Below are 16,071 nucleotides of genomic sequence, written 5' to 3'. Positions count from 1 at the left end.
AAAGGCAGGTGACAGTTATTACTGAAATACAGGAGCAGCATACAGTCTGTTAGAGTTTTATATTTTTCTGGATTCCGTCCCTAAATCAGCCAGTTAACCATGAGACATATGCCATTGAGCCACTTGGTAGTTATGCCAGTCTATATTGGTGTGTAGAAGGGGAAAAGTCTGTTATAAGGAACAGTTCTTGTGTGTGAGGAAAGGGACTATTTGGGATGAAAGTTGGTGTGCATATAGGATACTAATTGCAAGTAATTATATTACAAATATTATTGGCCTTTCTAATGTGAATGAACATTATTGTCATTTCTCCTTTAAAGTTGGATTGAGTGGTTGGGCTTTCCCACTGTCATTTTCTAACACATTTTTGGAAACTGCAGGCATTCGGGCTGGTTACCCCTTGAATGGGTTCTTAATTTGTTTACATTTTCCCAAGTGGTTCTGAAGATTGCCTGGTCCCCTGGTCTACGTCTTATTGCCAGTCATGATTCCAGCCTATCTCAGCAGCATGTTCTCTTGCCTCACTCATGTACTGGTTAATGTTTCGTCTTTTTAATTGACATGTTCCCCAATGCCATTTGAACTGTTGGTTTTTCTGTTGTTGGCTGAGAGATCTATGTATTTTGTCCTTCATGTAACCTTCATTGGTAAGAATACGCCCATGTGATGTCTACCAGTGGTAGACCTAGCTTCTGGATTCAGGTCTAGTCCTTCCCCAGAAGCCCTTGTGGTCTCAAGCAAGTTTGAGCAGGTTTGGTAGATGTCTGCCTCTGTTCTCTACTATAAAGGACATATTGACCTACCTCACAGGGGTGTTGTGAGGATTAATAAACGTTGGTACCTTACTTTGGCAATGTGAAGATGCTGTGTAAATGCTAAGAAATAGCAAGTACAGGGCCCAAAACCATAGTGTTTTACTTACCCATTGGCTATTATTTCTTTGGGGATGATGTAAAAGGGAGTACATCCCTTGGCCCCTGATCTTTTTTTATTATTGTTGTTTTAGTACTAGGGATTGAGCCTAGGACCTGGAGCATGCTAGGCAAGCATTCTACCACTGAACTACATCCTTGCTGCCCCCCCTTTAAATTTTGAGATAGGGTCTTGGTAAGCCCAGGCTGGCCATAAATTTGTTATCCTCCAACTTTAACCTCCTGAGTAGCTAGGATCAGAGAGAGGTGTGTACCACTACACCAAGCAAATGAATTACCTTGTGTGTTTCCCTGCAGTTCCCAGGTGGCAATGGGACTGAACCCAGAGCCTCTGTATGCTAGTCAAGTGCTTTACCACTTTACCACACCCCTCCTGGTTTACATTTTTAGAGTGCTTGTAGGGATGGAGGTAAATGGGTAACAGTACATATTAGAATGTGTGCTGGAAGAGGGGAGAGTGCTTTATACATACTGAGTTAACTGTTGTGCTACTCAAGGCCTCACAAAACCTTCATGTAAGATACTGGATATAACTCCATCATGGAGATACTAAGAGGTTTTTTTTTTTTTTGGTGCCCTCAGAACAATTTTTTCAAAGCTCAGCTCCCTGATAAAAATAGCCAATCCTGGATTCACTTGTTGAGTTGAAGCATTCATTTAACATTTGGTGACCATCATGTACCTAGGAGATACAGAGATGAAATGGGAAGAAAACGGTAGAGAGGAGGTTCTGCATGGACATTTACTGTATGCAATTACTATTCCAAGATGACTCCTTGGGAGCCAAGAAGCAGAGTTCACCGTGTGGAGTTATAGGGCATCTCAGGTGATGACTATGTTCTTCAGGAGGAAGAGAATCCAAGCAGTGGAAGAAGCTTGAGGAGTCAACTATGGGGGGGAACCTGGGATTTTAGGAAGAGAAGTTTATGCAGTGCAGGTGAAGAGGCCAGAACTGAAATTGCAGAAGATAGTGGATTGATTCAGTGAAGGCAAAAGGCTGGGTGAGATGTCGAGTTAGCTGGGAGAATTCTGTACAATATTCTTAATGTCTTACAGTAAAACTGTATACGTTGAGGTCAAACTGGTGTTTCTGAACTGTGGAATGAATTAGAATTAGCAGTTGATTTAAGAAGAAAAACTGGGCACACTTGTAATCTCAGCTGCTTAGGAGGCTAAGGAGGAGCATGTTTGAGACGTCTAGGAAGCTAAGGAGGAGTATAAGTTTTATACTCCTCAGCAATTTAGGGAAAATCTCAAAATTAAAAGGTTGGGAATGTAGCTCAATCAGCACCACAAAACAACAAAATGACTTAATGGAATGGGGAAAGATTTGGGATATAAAACGAGGGTGTGAAATCCTACTTGAATGTTTCTGGATAGATAGATAGAAATGAGAACCACCCCCACCCCCACCCCCACCCCCACCCCCACCCCCTTGAAATGACCTTCAGTGTAAAACGGGGCTGGTGAGATCTGTTAGGTATGATATAACCTTGACTACAGGTAATTAAAACAATATGGGCAGCTTAGGCAGAACTCTCACAAAGTCAAGGGTCGCAGTTTCGGACTGGTGCAGCTGTTCGGAACAGGTTATTCTCGGCGAGGTTTCTCTACCATGGCTAACTTGAGCCAAGTACACATTTAAGCCTCACTGATTTGCAAGTAGAAAATCTGGGGAAGAAGAAAAGGCTTTCCTGGCAAAGAAGCTTGGTGCTTTTAATTGCCTGCAGATGCCATACGGTGGCACATGGTTGTAATCCAGGAATTCCAAAGGGCGAGACAGAAGGGAGCGGAAGAAAAGAAAAGGAAAGGGGAAGGGAGGCAGTGGATTCTCTAAAGAAATTGTAAGACGTATCAGGACCTCAGTTTAACCAACTTACGTTACAGCTTCTGGCTTTCGAAACAAGCGTCTCCAGCTGGCGGGAACCCGGCCTTTACCGGACGTATACTGGCTTAACATCTCTCAAAACTCCCTATTCGCTTGTATCCCCCCCTTCAAACCAGCATGACCACTAAGCCACGACCCACAAGGGAGACACACAAAAACCAGAAAGATCGCGAAAATGCAAAGTACTGCTATCTTTAGAAACCAAGCATGATCAGGGGAGAGCGCGAACGCAGTCCCCCACTACCACAAATTATGCAGTCGAGTTTCCCACATTTGGGGAAATCGCAGGGGTCAGCACATCCGGAGTGCAATGGATAAGCCTCGCCCTGGGAAAACCACCTTCGTGATCATGGTATCTCCCCTGCCAGGTAAGTATGAGTTGCTCACCAACCCTCGATCCACACCCTGGCGCCCGCCCTACACTACACTCACGGTCATCTCTCTCACTTGGCCTCTCCACCTTCCCCCCCATCAGATGCCCCTCTCTCTGCTTTTGCAGCTCAGAAACAAATCACCAAGCACAATTCGGATAATGCCCACGCAGAACGTGGGGGCCCGGATTGAGCCCGACCAGCAGCCTCAGCGTGCGTGCTCATTTACATGCGCCACGCCCTTATGCTGACGACCGCGGAACGCAGGTCTAAGCCGCTCCGAAGTCCCGCCTACCTAAGGCGTAAAGAGAAGAGCGCGCGCGCTGTGTGGTATGTGGAACGGAGATGTGTGCGGTGCGGGCTTACTTTTTGTCCCTTTTCCATACAGGAATTTTTTTTTCTTTTTTTTTGTGGCACTGCGGATTTAACCGAGGGGCTCTTTGTCGCCCAGCCATATCCTCGGTCCTTTGTTTTACTTTGTTTTGATTTTTATTTATTAAAAAAAATTTGTGGGCTGGGGATATAGCTCAGTTGGTAGCGTGCTTGCCACATAAGCACAAGGCCCTGGGTTCCATCCCCAGCACCGCCAAAAAAAAAAAAAATTTGTAGTTGTAGATGGGCAGCATACCTTTTTTATGTTTATGCGGTGCTAAGGATAGAGCCCAGTGCCTCACATTTGCTAGGGAGGTGCCCTGCCACTGAGTCCCTTGTTTTAATTTTTTTTAATTTAAATTTTTATTTTTACAGACTGCATTTTGATTCATTGTATACAAATGGGGTACTACTGGCATTAGCAGCCACCCATATTCTGCCCCTCCCACACACGCCATTTTACAACCCAGACATTAGTCTGTGAACATCCTAGCCAGCCATTGGTCCGATGGTCAGCCTGCAAACATTCTCCGCAGTCATTGGTCCAATGTTATTAGCGGGCAAAATTCAACTACTTGAGAATAGCTACACCGCCATTCTCATTCTCATTCATATTCTCTCTCTCTCTCTCTCTCTCCCCCTCTCCCCCTCTCTCCCTCTCTCCCTCCCTCCCTCTCTCTCTCTCTCTCTCTCCCCCACCCCTCTCACGCCTACCCCTCTCTTCTCTCACTGTTCATCTGCCTAATAAAATCTCTTACATGAATTCTTGCGTCCAGGTTTTTCTGGGCACTTTTCTGTCTCATTCTGTCTTTCCTTGCCCCACCCCCTCATTTTTATTTTGAGAAAGGATCTTAGTGGGATGGAAAGAAGACGGGACACACTTGTCCAGTGAGTGGACGCTTTCCTTGACATGTTATTCAAATTTTCTTTCACTGCCGAGTTCAGGCAACTATATAGTCCCAAAGGAAAAATTAATGGGGATTGGAAGTTTCATGTTAAATTGGTGAAAAACTCTAATATTAGTATTTAACCTTTGACCCTTTCCTCTCATTTTTCCTGAGAGACTGAACTGGTCTGTGTACCACAGCCACGGTAGGCACCTCAAGGGGTGGGCAGCAGGCCATGAGATCCTGTCTTCTAGGTCTGAGACCGTCTGCACCTACCCTCCCCCGCTCCGCCCCACCCCGCGACCACTGAGATTCCTGTGCACAATGGGCGAAGTGTCGAAGGGTATCTTGCAAACCAAGGGACTAGAAACGCCACACTTCCGTAGTAGGGGAGTAGATTACTTTTTCAGGCCACCCCAATCTCTAGATTTCTCTTCTGCTCTGTTCTGTTTCACAGCACCAACCAGCTACAGGGTCACAGTACTTATTTTGTTCACATCTGGGAGGAGGCGCGACTGGCGTGGGGGGGGGCGGTGTCTGAGACTGCCCGCCACAGAAGAAACTGTTCTAGAAATAAGTGAACGTTAAAGAACGCCAAAATAATTCCTGTATGGAAAAGGGACAAAAAGTAAGCCCGCACCGCACACATCTCCGTTCCACATACCACACACAGCGCGCGCGCTCTTCTCTTTACGCCTTAGGTAGGCGGGACTTCGGAGCGGCTTAGACCTGCGTTCCGCGGTCGTCAGCATAAGGGCGTGGCGCATGTAAATGAGCACGCACGCTGAGGCTGCTGGTCGGGCTCAATCCGGGCCCCCACGTTCTGCGTGGGCATTATCCGAATTGTGCTTGGTGATTTGTTTCTGAGCTGCAAAAGCAGAGAGAGGGGCATCTGATGGGGGGGAAGGTGGAGAGGCCAAGTGAGAGAGATGACCGTGAGTGTAGTGTAGGGCGGGCGCCAGGGTGTGGATCGAGGGTTGGTGAGCAACTCATACTTACCTGGCAGGGGAGATACCATGATCACGAAGGTGGTTTTCCCAGGGCGAGGCTTATCCATTGCACTCCGGATGTGCTGACCCCTGCGATTTCCCCAAATGTGGGAAACTCGACTGCATAATTTGTGGTAGTGGGGGACTGCGTTCGCGCTCTCCCCTGATCGTGCTTGGTTTCTAAAGATAGCAGTACTTTGCATTTTCGCGATCTTTCTGGTTTTTGTGTGTCTCCCTTGTGGGTCGTGGCTTAGTGGTCATGCTGGTTTGAAGGGGGGGATACAAGCGAATAGGGAGTTTTGAGAGATGTTGAGCCAGTATACGTCCGGTAAAGGCCGGGTTCCCGCCAGCTGGAGACGCTTGTCGCAAAAACCCGAAGGAAACTATTTCTGCTTCTGATCGTGTCTCCGGAGAAAAGTCGGGCTTGTGTGAAGGTAACATCCCAACAAGAAACAGTTAATTAACTAAATTTCTCTCTTCTTTGGGAAAAGTGTGACGTTTAAGAGGTGGTCCAGAAGTCCAACCTGAAAAAAAAGCTAGGCTAAACTGCTTTGCTTATCCAGAAATATTCCACACCAGATTTGTAGCCAGCTTTCAAGGAAGGTAGAAGAAATTGTTTCAAACATGACATTGAGAATCTGACGGTGAGGCCCTTAAATTTGATTATATCAGTCACTGGGACCTTACCTACACGTGTCCTGGCTCTACTACTGAGTTACTTCCCGTCCCAATAATTTAAATAGTTTTAAATCTGGGGTGTTAAATTTTTTAACAGCTAAATAAGGGTTGGGCATGGGTGTACTAAGGCCTGCCTGGGTTCCATACTGAGTGCGCCAGTGCGTGCACATACACCACCACCACCACCAATAGCAACAAAACGAAACAAAGCAAAACAGCTAAATAAGTTTCTTGCCAGTTTTACAACCTTGGGACTTTTCTTTAGGGCATTAAAAGCTCTGTCTTTTGCAGTGGTGCCCACCTATAATCCCAGCAACTCAGGAGGCTGAAGCAGCAGGATGGAAAGTTCTAGGTCAACCTCAGCAACTTAATGGGACCGTGTCTCAAAAAAAAAAAAAGGATGGGGGATATAAATTAGTGGTAGAGCGCCCGTGAGTTCAACCCTCAATACCAAACATACATACATATATACATAAATAAAAGCTCCCTCTTTGAGATGTAAATATCAAGAAAGGCAGCATTGTCCTATATCCCTGGGAGTTAAACTAAGCTGGCAGGCTCTAAGTTGCAACGACTTGCTTGTCATGGAGATGAGTTTCAAAATTTTTCTTTTTGGGTAAAGACATTTTCCCCCGCTTTTGAGACAGGGTCTTACTATATTGTTGCTCGGGTTGGCCTTGAATTCCTGGGTTCAAATGATCCTCCTGTGTTAGCCTCCAGAGTAGCTGGGACTATAGGCCCACATTACTGCACCTGGGTTCTGACTGATGTCTCTATCAGAAAAGAGGCAACAGTGGTGGCACACACTTATAGTTGGAACTACTTGGGGAGGCTGGGGCAGAATTGAGAGTTCAAGGGCAGAGTACACAATCAACAAGATTCTGCCTCCAAAAAAGAAAAAGAAAAGGAGGGGAGGGAGGGAGGAAGGAAGAAAGGAAGAAAGTTCAGACACCAGGGAAGTTGTGCTCACATGGAAGAAAGACTTTTTGAGGACATGAAAGAAAGTGTCCATCTGCAAACCAAGAAGAGAGGCACCAGGAAAAATCAAACCTATCACACCTTCATCTTGGATTTCCAGCTTCCAGAACTGGGAGAAAATTGTTTCATTGTTTACGCCTCCAAGTCTGTTATGGCAGCCATAGCTTGCCTGTGATAACCATCACAGTTTAGGCTTAGTGCTTTTTAAGTGCATAGGAAATTTTATTTCCCCCAATGTTCTGGTGACCAGAATGGGATGGTTCTGGCAGTTCCTGATTTGAGTGGGTCAACTAATAATCTTGTGGGCATAAAACAGTCAAGTAAGAGACCCCGAGGAGTTGAAAAGTAGCATCTATTGTTCTCTCATTTGGAATACTAGTCAGAGAAACCACTTTCTCCAAAATTGAAATGTTATTGAGTAAGCACAACTAATATATGCTCTAAAATCCCCATCAGGATGACTATCAGCTTGAAAGAAGAAAAATATAGGAGACTAGAAATGTTATTGGAAAGTCTCTCTCTTAAATGGGTAATATATCTCATGTTTGGGCATACATATGAGGATCCAGTCCTACAGTGGCCTGAGTTCCTTTGATCTGGATAAATTAATGTATTTGTAGGGATTCTTAGATGGGCTGAGCACATGGATTCCTGATATAGGATGAGTATCACTCTTAAGAGGGAAGTTAAAAATGATCTGGGATAAACAGGAACAATTGAGAAAAGTTGAAGAGGCGACGTGAGAACTACAATTTCTCTTTCTCAGGACCCCTTTTTTATTATTTTTTATTTTTACAGACTGAATTTTGATTCATTGTACACAAATGGGGTACAAATTTTTGTTTCTATGATTGTGCATGATGTAGATTCATACTATTCCTGTAATCATACATGTACATAGGGTAATGATGTCTGTCTCATTCCACTGTCTTTCATATCCCCACCCTCTCTTCCCTCCCTATCATTTCCCTCTACACAATCTATCCTTCATTCTTCCCTTACCCCCACCCCCATTATGTATCATCATCCACTTATCAGAGAAAACATTGAGCTTTTGGTTTTTTGGGAATGGCTTATTTCACTTAGCATGATATTCTCCAATTCCATCCATTTATCTGCAAATGCCATATTATTATTCTTTATGGCTGAATAATGTTCCATTGTGTATATATACCATAGTTTGTTTATCCATTCATCTGTTGAAGGGCATCTAGGTTGGTTCCACAATCTAGCTATTGTGAATTGAGCTGCTATAAACATTGATGTTTATACTAATGTAGTATACTAATTTTAAGTCCTTTGGGTATAAACCGAGGAGTGGGATAACTGGGTCAAAAGGTGGTTCCATTCCAAGTTTTCTAAGGAATCTCCACACTGCTTTCCAGAGTGGCTGCACCAATTTGCAACTCCACCAGCAATGCAAAAGTGTGCCTTTTTCCCCACATCCACACCAATATCTATTATTGTTTGTGTTCTTGATAATAGCCATTCTAATTAGAGGACGATGAAATCTTAGAGTTGTTTTAATTTGCATTTCTCTAATTACTAGAGATGTTGAACACTTTTTCATATATTTATTAATCACCTGTATATCTTCTGTAAAGTGTCTGTCCAGTTCCTGGGCCCATTTATTGATTGGGTTCTTTGTATTTTTGGTGTAAAGTTTTGTAAGTTCTTTATAAATTTTGGTGATTAGAGCTCTATATGAAGTGCTTGTGGAAAAGATTTTCTCCCACTCTGTAGGCTCTCTCTTCACATTATTGATTGTTTCCTTTGCTGAGAAAAAGCTTTTCAGTTTGAATCCATCCCATTTATTAATTCTTGCTTTGATTTCTTGTGCTTTGGGAGTCTTGTTAAGGAAGTCTGATCGCAGGATCCCTTTCCTCTTCTCTCCTGTCCCTGATCCCTCTGATATTCTAGTATCTCTTTATCTCTCTACCTCAAACCAGCTCCTGGGAAGAGGATGAGGGACAGTTTCTTTAGCAAATAACACTACCTGCACTGTTTGGGGATACACGTTTTTATGCCTCCTAGAGAGAGAGGTACCCACCTGGTAACTTGATGCTTTCTGAAAGAAAAAAGGCACATAGTGTTGGACTTTAGAGAATAATAGCACTATTTCGAGAAATACAATCAATAAGTTACCAAAAGAACCAGCCATAGTCAGGTGTAAAACTCTAATCCTTTGTTGAAAATTCAATCTGAAAGAATAAAACAAATTATAAAATATTTAGAAAAATAAGAGATAATTTTAAAAGGGTACTGTTAATCATCCTTTCGCCACTGTGACTGAATACCTCGGGGAAACAACTTAGAGGAAGACAGGCTTATTTTGGTTCAATCTCAGAGGTCTGTGGTTGGCTAGCTCCATTGCTCTGGGCTGAGGTGAGCCAACATCATGGTGGAAGTTCATGGTGGAGGAAAGTTGCTGAGGTCCTAACAACTAAGAAGGAAGAAAGGAGTGGGGCAGAGGGAGAAAAAGAGCAAAAGAAAAACCAGGGAAATGAGGGACAAGCTACAGTCTATCGTGACCAGTGTGACCAAACTCTTGGGTCTGGTGAGGGACGTAGGGGGATTGGAAAATAAAGATTCACAGACACAGATTTTGAAGATTAAGCTGGAATCAGATGCAGCTCTGCTCTCTGATGGAGATGCAGATCTAAGGAGTTTCACCAGCAATCTTTATTTATTATATATGTCTCATTATCAGGTTAAAAACTATGCAACCATTATTATTTGTATTCAGGAAAGTTACAGAAACTAGGACATCTATGTAGCTTTTCCGCAGTAGCAATCCATGGTTGCAAAGTGCAATGTTAGAAGCTTTGTGTAGCTCTCAAGAAGGTCCATTGTTTAAAGTTACTGTAAGGCAGGCAGGAACTGTAGAAGCCGAGCTGGTGAAACACTGTGGTTGTCTTGCCTAAGAATTCCTTCCTTCCCGGGAGCTGTGTGCCTGAGATCAAGGTCAGAGCTGATAGGGCTCTTGCACAGAGCCGCCTCATGCAGGGCATTGCCACAGCAGCTAAGCATTCTGTGCCCTTGCACAGAAACATTCCCAGGCACCAGGCATGCCACAGCCATGAGGGCATCAGAGACCCCCAATCTCAGTCACTGCTCTCCCATCCTCTGTCACAGCTCTCCACAATTGTCCTAAAGGGCATGCCACCAAGGACCCACTCCTTCAACTAGGCCTACCTCCTATAGTTTCCATCACTTTCCAATATTGCCATTGAATTATTTAATCCACTGATGAGGTCAGCATCCTTATGTTACGGTTACTTCCCAAAAGTCCTACCTCTGAGCACTGCTGCATTGGTGACCAAGCCTTCACATATGAGTCTTGCGGAGGGGGGGGGGGGTTTCCAGATCCGAATTATAACAGGCGCTTAACCTGTAAAGAAGTAAATCTGATTGTTGACCACTACATCACTGTATTGATTTACACAGGATGTTAGAGAAGTAAATACGTTGCTAAACTACTGTAGATCCTAAGACAAATTATTCTGAACTATGGATTTAATCGTTTGCAAAATTTTTGTCTATAGTAGATCTGTCTTGTTTTTCTTTCTCTTTAGTGGATGAATCTAAATTCTTGTTTACTTTTACTTATGGCAAAATCTGTATTTATGGCAAAAGATTTCAGGACTCTTACTTTCCCCTGTTACTTATAGGAATACAAATTTGTCCCACCAGAGGAATCTATATTCAATGTATAGATGAGTTTGTGGTGTCTGAGAGCAGCATAAATTTGATACTTTGGCTTTTTCACAATTTCTTGTTTGTAGGCAAATATATCTTTCTAGACATTGCAGTATTACCAATTTGAAGTAAAATGTTTAGAGGAAGTGTTGTCAACTCAAGACCACAAAATGTTAAATCTAATTTTTCAAACTGACTACTATAAAACTAACAGGCTAGGGATTTAGTGGTGAACCTCATGCTTAATTCCCCTCCAAAACCCCCCTGGGAATGGGGGCAGGAATGGAAATCAATGTAGACAATAGTCAGGTATTATAGATAGTAGGTCCTGGTTTTTGCAAAGCAGGAAAAAACTGACAAGATTTTAACATAATTCCCAGATCCTCAGGTTTGGCCCCTAGGATCTGAGAAAGTATTGAAGTTAAAATCAACTGTAGGCACTTTCTCAATTTTGCTGATTCCAAATTTTGAAAAACCTATTTCTTTTGTCATAGTAACAAAACATGCTGCTCATGGAACTGGGATTAGGGGTGGGTGGATAGCTCACTGGTAGAGATTCTGGGTTTGAGTTCCAGCACCACAAATAAAAATTTAAAAATCTGGGATTAGACTATAGACCAATGGCATTATTTCTCAGTTCTGGATGTTGTGGTCCTGGGAGAGCCTAAATATCTCTAAACTGCTGGTACCAGTCATTAAAAAGACCCAATCTCTTATTTGAGATCATTATTAGCTATCAAAGTGAAAACAACAGTTGGATATATGCTTTTCATTTCAAGAGAGCAGGTCAGAAAAAAATTAAAATAATTGATTTGACAGCGAATTCACTACGCCACGCACCTATGTGCGTAGGTGCATATTCTAAGTGGTTTTTCCTTTTGTAGCATTAACACATTTCCAACTTCCTTTGCCCTACCAATAATATTTAGACATGTTCCAAGATTTGTCAAATCAGCTACATAAAAACGTTAGCCTCACTTTTGGTTTAAAAAAAAAAAAAAAGTTACCTAACGCCCAAACCCCTAGATTCGTGCCAGAGTTTTTTTTCTTTCCAAATATTCTTCGCTTGTGCAAATGAACACTATCTTTTTGAGGAATCCCAGCGTCTTACTACAGCCCCAGTCTGTTCAACCCGTGTGTTGGCTAGTAATTTTTGCAACTCCAGCCAGGTGTTAAAACTGTAACATCGTAGATCCTATTCTAACACATACAGAACCGACCAGTTTCTTAGCTTTGTACAAATCACCAAAACTTAAGATCAGGAATTATTGTGTAAAGTAGAAACGCAATGAAAACTGTCTCACAAATAAGGTTCCTAATCCTACAAAACAAGTCTGTTATTTAACTTAAATATCAGGGGAGAGCGCGAACGCAGTCCCCCACTACCACAAATTATGCAGTCGAGTTTCCCGCATTTGGGGAAATCGCAGGGGTCAGCACATCCGGAGTGCAATGGATAAGCCTCGCCCTGGGAAAACCACCTTCGTGATCATGGTATCTCCCCTGCCAGGTAAGTATGAGTTGCTTGCGCCGCCTCGACCTACACCCTTGCATCCGCCTCACTCTAAAGTCATGGTCAACTCTTTCTTGAGGTCTCCGCACCCTTGTACCCTTAGCACTCTTTTCACTATGCTCGATTCTCGGGAAACTACCCCAACATCATTCAGATGATGCCCCCTCAGGACGTGGAGTCCCTGGATGAGCGGGACCGGCAGCCTCTGCGAGTATGTCATCTACATATACCCCGCCTTTGTGGTGACGTGTTCGGGACTCTTTCCCTTCCCGACACCCCGCCTACTAAGGCACAGGACAGGTAGAGCAGCGTCTACCGCCGGCGGTTAGACTGGACCTTGCTGTCTGCTGCCCAGTCCTGGAAGGACCCACTGCGGTGGCGGGTACTTGCTCGAGTTAGGTCTCACCTTTCTTTCAGCAAAAAGGAAATTCAGTCCATTCAGTTTTCGCCTGCCGGACAGCGCTTATCCACATAACACATGATACTATAAGAGATTCCCCTCTTGCTCTGTTAACCATTGAGTACTAAGATTTCCCCAACTAATTTGACAACAAGTTTTCCGTGGCATCTTTCTGAATAGGCCTGTCATTAATAACTTGAACAGACATAGCAACCAAACCCAGTAAAACCTGAAAGAAAAATATAAAACCAAGATTTTAAACTTGAAGAAATAAACCAGAACAAAGTACAAACTTCTTTCACTATGTAAGTAGCTGAATACATAATACTAAACAGCGTTATAACACATTTGAGAAGCCCAGCGCAGTAGCACATGTCTGTAATCCCAAGCACTCAGAAGGCTGACTTCTAGCAAGGTCAGCAGTATAGCAAGGCCAAGGCCAGCCTCAACAATTTAGTGAGACCTTGTCTCAAAATAAAAAATTAAAAGGACTGGGGATATAGTTCAGTGCTAGAGCACCCTCTGTTTCAATTCCCAGGACCAAAATATGAATAAAATTAACAGCAAAACTACTTGAGGACAGAGGATGTAGCTCAGTGGTAGACTGCTTTCCTAGCATATGGGAGGTTCTGGGTTCAACCGCCAGCACCACACACACACAAAACACAAACAACAGAAAAACACACTCTTGAAAAATTCTAAATGTATTGTTATGTCTTATAGTCAATCCAGGCTACCTGAAAATTTATTTTTTAATGTGTTCAACTTTCATTTTGTATTTAGATGGTGAGTCATCCACAATGTCTTTAGATAGTAAACAGTAAATTTTTATATCTTTACTCTTTCTCCCATTGAGAGGTATAGCCTAATTCACCTCTTCTTGAATCTGGGCTGGCCTTAGTGACTACCTTGACCAACAGAATGTGACAGAAGTGATGCCCAGGAACTTCTGAGGCTAGGTCAGAGGAAGCCAACAGCTTCCATTTGGATCTCTGGGAACCATCTTTCAGGTTCCAACTGCCAAGTAAGAAGGCTGACTTCTCTGAGGCTGCCATGTTGTAAGAAAGTCCTAAGCTTTGTGAAGAAAATGCAGGTCAAGAGTTTCAGTCCTCAGTTGACATTCTGTATATCAGGGAGCAGAATAATCTCTGCCCAAACTGCATATTTGTTATAATCATAAATTATTTGTCTCAAAACCTTCATGTTTTGAATGTGGTTTTTGTGTAGCAATAAAGAAATGGAACAGATACAAAAGTAAGCAAGCAAACAAACAATATGAAATAGAAGTAGGGGGAAACAGACTAAGGGATAGAGAAGATGAATTAGAAAAGATTGCAGTTAACTGTTTAAATTGTTAAATTGTTTTATTTATGTATATATTTATTTATTTTTTTTTGCAGTGCTGGGGGTTGAACCCAGGGCTTTGTGCAAGCACTCTACAAACTGAGCTATATCCCCAGTCCCTTATGTATTTATTTAGTGGTACAGGGATTGAAACCAGGGTGCTTTTCACCACTGAGCTATATCCCCAGCCCTTTCACTTATTTATTTTATTTTATTTTACATTTTATTATTTTATTTTATTTTATTTTTGGTATTGGATTTAACCCAGAGGCCCTCTACCACTGAGCAATGCCTCAGGCCCACCTAATTTTGAGGCAGAGTCTTGCTAAGTTGCCCAGGCTGGCTGGCTTGGAACTTGTGTTCATCCTGCCTCAGCCTCCTGAATTGTTAGAAGTACTGACCTGTGCCACCACACTCAGCATGAGGGCTTAAAATTTTAGACAAGAGGGCTGGGGAGATAGCTCAGTTGGTAGAGTGCTTGCTTCCTAAGCACAAGGCCCTGGGTTCAATCCCCAGCACTGCAAAAGAAAAAAAAAATTTAGACAAGAAGGTGAGGAAGTCTCATTGTTTTGCTACAGGGTGGAGGGTCACAGGAGGTCCTCATCAACTCAGGCTGTGATTTTCCTTGACATTGGCACAAAAAGGAATTGAAGCCTGGGTCAAAATGAGGCACAAAGGTAGCGCAGGGTGACACAGGTCTGGACTTGAAGCTAGGCCGGGCCATGCTGACCCTGCTGCTGCTGGTCCCGAGGGTGGCAAGGGCGCTGGAGCCCATCAGCCTGGGGCCGACTCTGGCTGGCCTGCTCACCAGCTACATCTCCTACTTGTGCCTCTACTGCCCCTTCGCTGATTGCTGTGGCCAGAAGTGGAGCCTCAACCCCAAGGTGCTGCAGAAGGATCTGGATAACAAGCTTTTTGGACAGCATCTAGCACAGAAAAGCATCTTTAAGGCTACATCTGGTTTCCTAGGCAACCCAAGACCCAAGAAACCTCTCATGTTCTCCCTGCACGATTGGATGGGCACAGGCAAAAATTCTGTCAACAGATCATTGTGGAGAATATTCACAATTTCAGTCTGAACAGTGACTATGTCCATCTGTTTGTGGCCACACTGCACTTCTTCCACACCTCGAATATCACCCTGTATAAGGATCAGTTACAGTTGTGGATTTGAGGCAATGTGAGTGCCTGTGCGAGGTCCATCTTCATCTTTGATGAGATGGACAAGATGCACACTGGCCTCATAGACACCATCAAACCTTTCCTGAACTATTAACATGTGGTGAATGAGTTCTCCTACCAGAAAGTCATCTTATTCTCAGGTTAGCAATGCTGAAGCAGAGAGGATCACAGATGTGGCTTTGGATTTCTGGAGAAGAGGGAAGAAATCAAGCTCAAGCATATGGAGTGTGCCTTGTCTGTGTAAGTCTTCAGTAACAGGAATAGTGGCTTCTGGTACAGCAGTCTAATAGACCAAAACCTCATTGATTATTTTGTCCCCTTCCTCCCCCTGGGATACAAACATCTTAAAATGTGCATCAGCGTTGAGATGCAGACCCAGGGCTATGAGATTGATGAGGACATTATAAGCAGAGTGGCTGAAGAGATGACATTTTTCCCCAAGGAGGAGAGAGTTTTTTCTGACAAGGGCTGCAAGACAATGTTCACCAAGTTGGATTATTACCTTGATGACTGACAGCCCAAGTCATTGCTTTGAGAAAAACTCAATGCTCAGTCTGCCCTAGGTTCTTTCCCGGGAAGAAGAATCAAATGGATGTTTCCCATTGGACACAGCAGGAATTCTCCTGGGTCTTGTTCCCAACGCTGGGAGGCCACAGTGCAACACCTTCCATATATGTAAAATCTACAGTAGAAACATAAGAGGGAATTTTTAGTCCTCCTCTGCTCTGTGTTGGTACCTGAATATTAACTGTTACCTACTGAGGCAGGAAAGGAACTGGGACAGGCAGATAGGAAATGTGGGCCCCTCCAAAGCCAGGGTTTTCTGTGTAACAGGGCT

At 43.5% G+C, this 16,071-nt stretch overlaps 3 non-coding genes and 1 pseudogene across 3 annotated transcripts; 2 read left to right on the top strand and 2 right to left on the bottom strand.

Annotated features, from left to right (window-relative positions):
• Window positions 1–3,032: 3,032 nt before the first annotated feature.
• On the bottom strand, window positions 3,033–3,196 carry LOC124978371 (U1 spliceosomal RNA). The gene has a single exon (XR_007107406.1). It is a non-coding gene; the product is annotated as a U1 spliceosomal RNA (small nuclear RNA).
• A 2,245-nt stretch (window positions 3,197–5,441) lies between these two features.
• On the top strand, window positions 5,442–5,605 carry LOC124978360 (U1 spliceosomal RNA). The gene has a single exon (XR_007107395.1). It is a non-coding gene; the product is annotated as a U1 spliceosomal RNA (small nuclear RNA).
• A 6,543-nt stretch (window positions 5,606–12,148) lies between these two features.
• Window positions 12,149–12,312, bottom strand: LOC124978382 (U1 spliceosomal RNA). Its single transcript, XR_007107415.1, has one exon. It is a non-coding gene; the product is annotated as a U1 spliceosomal RNA (small nuclear RNA).
• On the top strand, window positions 12,247–15,747 carry LOC124976571 (torsin-1A-like; annotated as a pseudogene).
• Window positions 15,748–16,071: the final 324 nt, after the last annotated feature.

This window comes from Sciurus carolinensis, chromosome 2 (assembly GCF_902686445.1).
Source record: "Sciurus carolinensis chromosome 2, mSciCar1.2, whole genome shotgun sequence".
Taxonomy (NCBI): Eukaryota; Metazoa; Chordata; class Mammalia; order Rodentia; family Sciuridae; genus Sciurus; species Sciurus carolinensis.
Note: the sequence above shows the minus strand (reverse complement) of the source record. Positions and strands in the feature narration are given on the sequence as shown.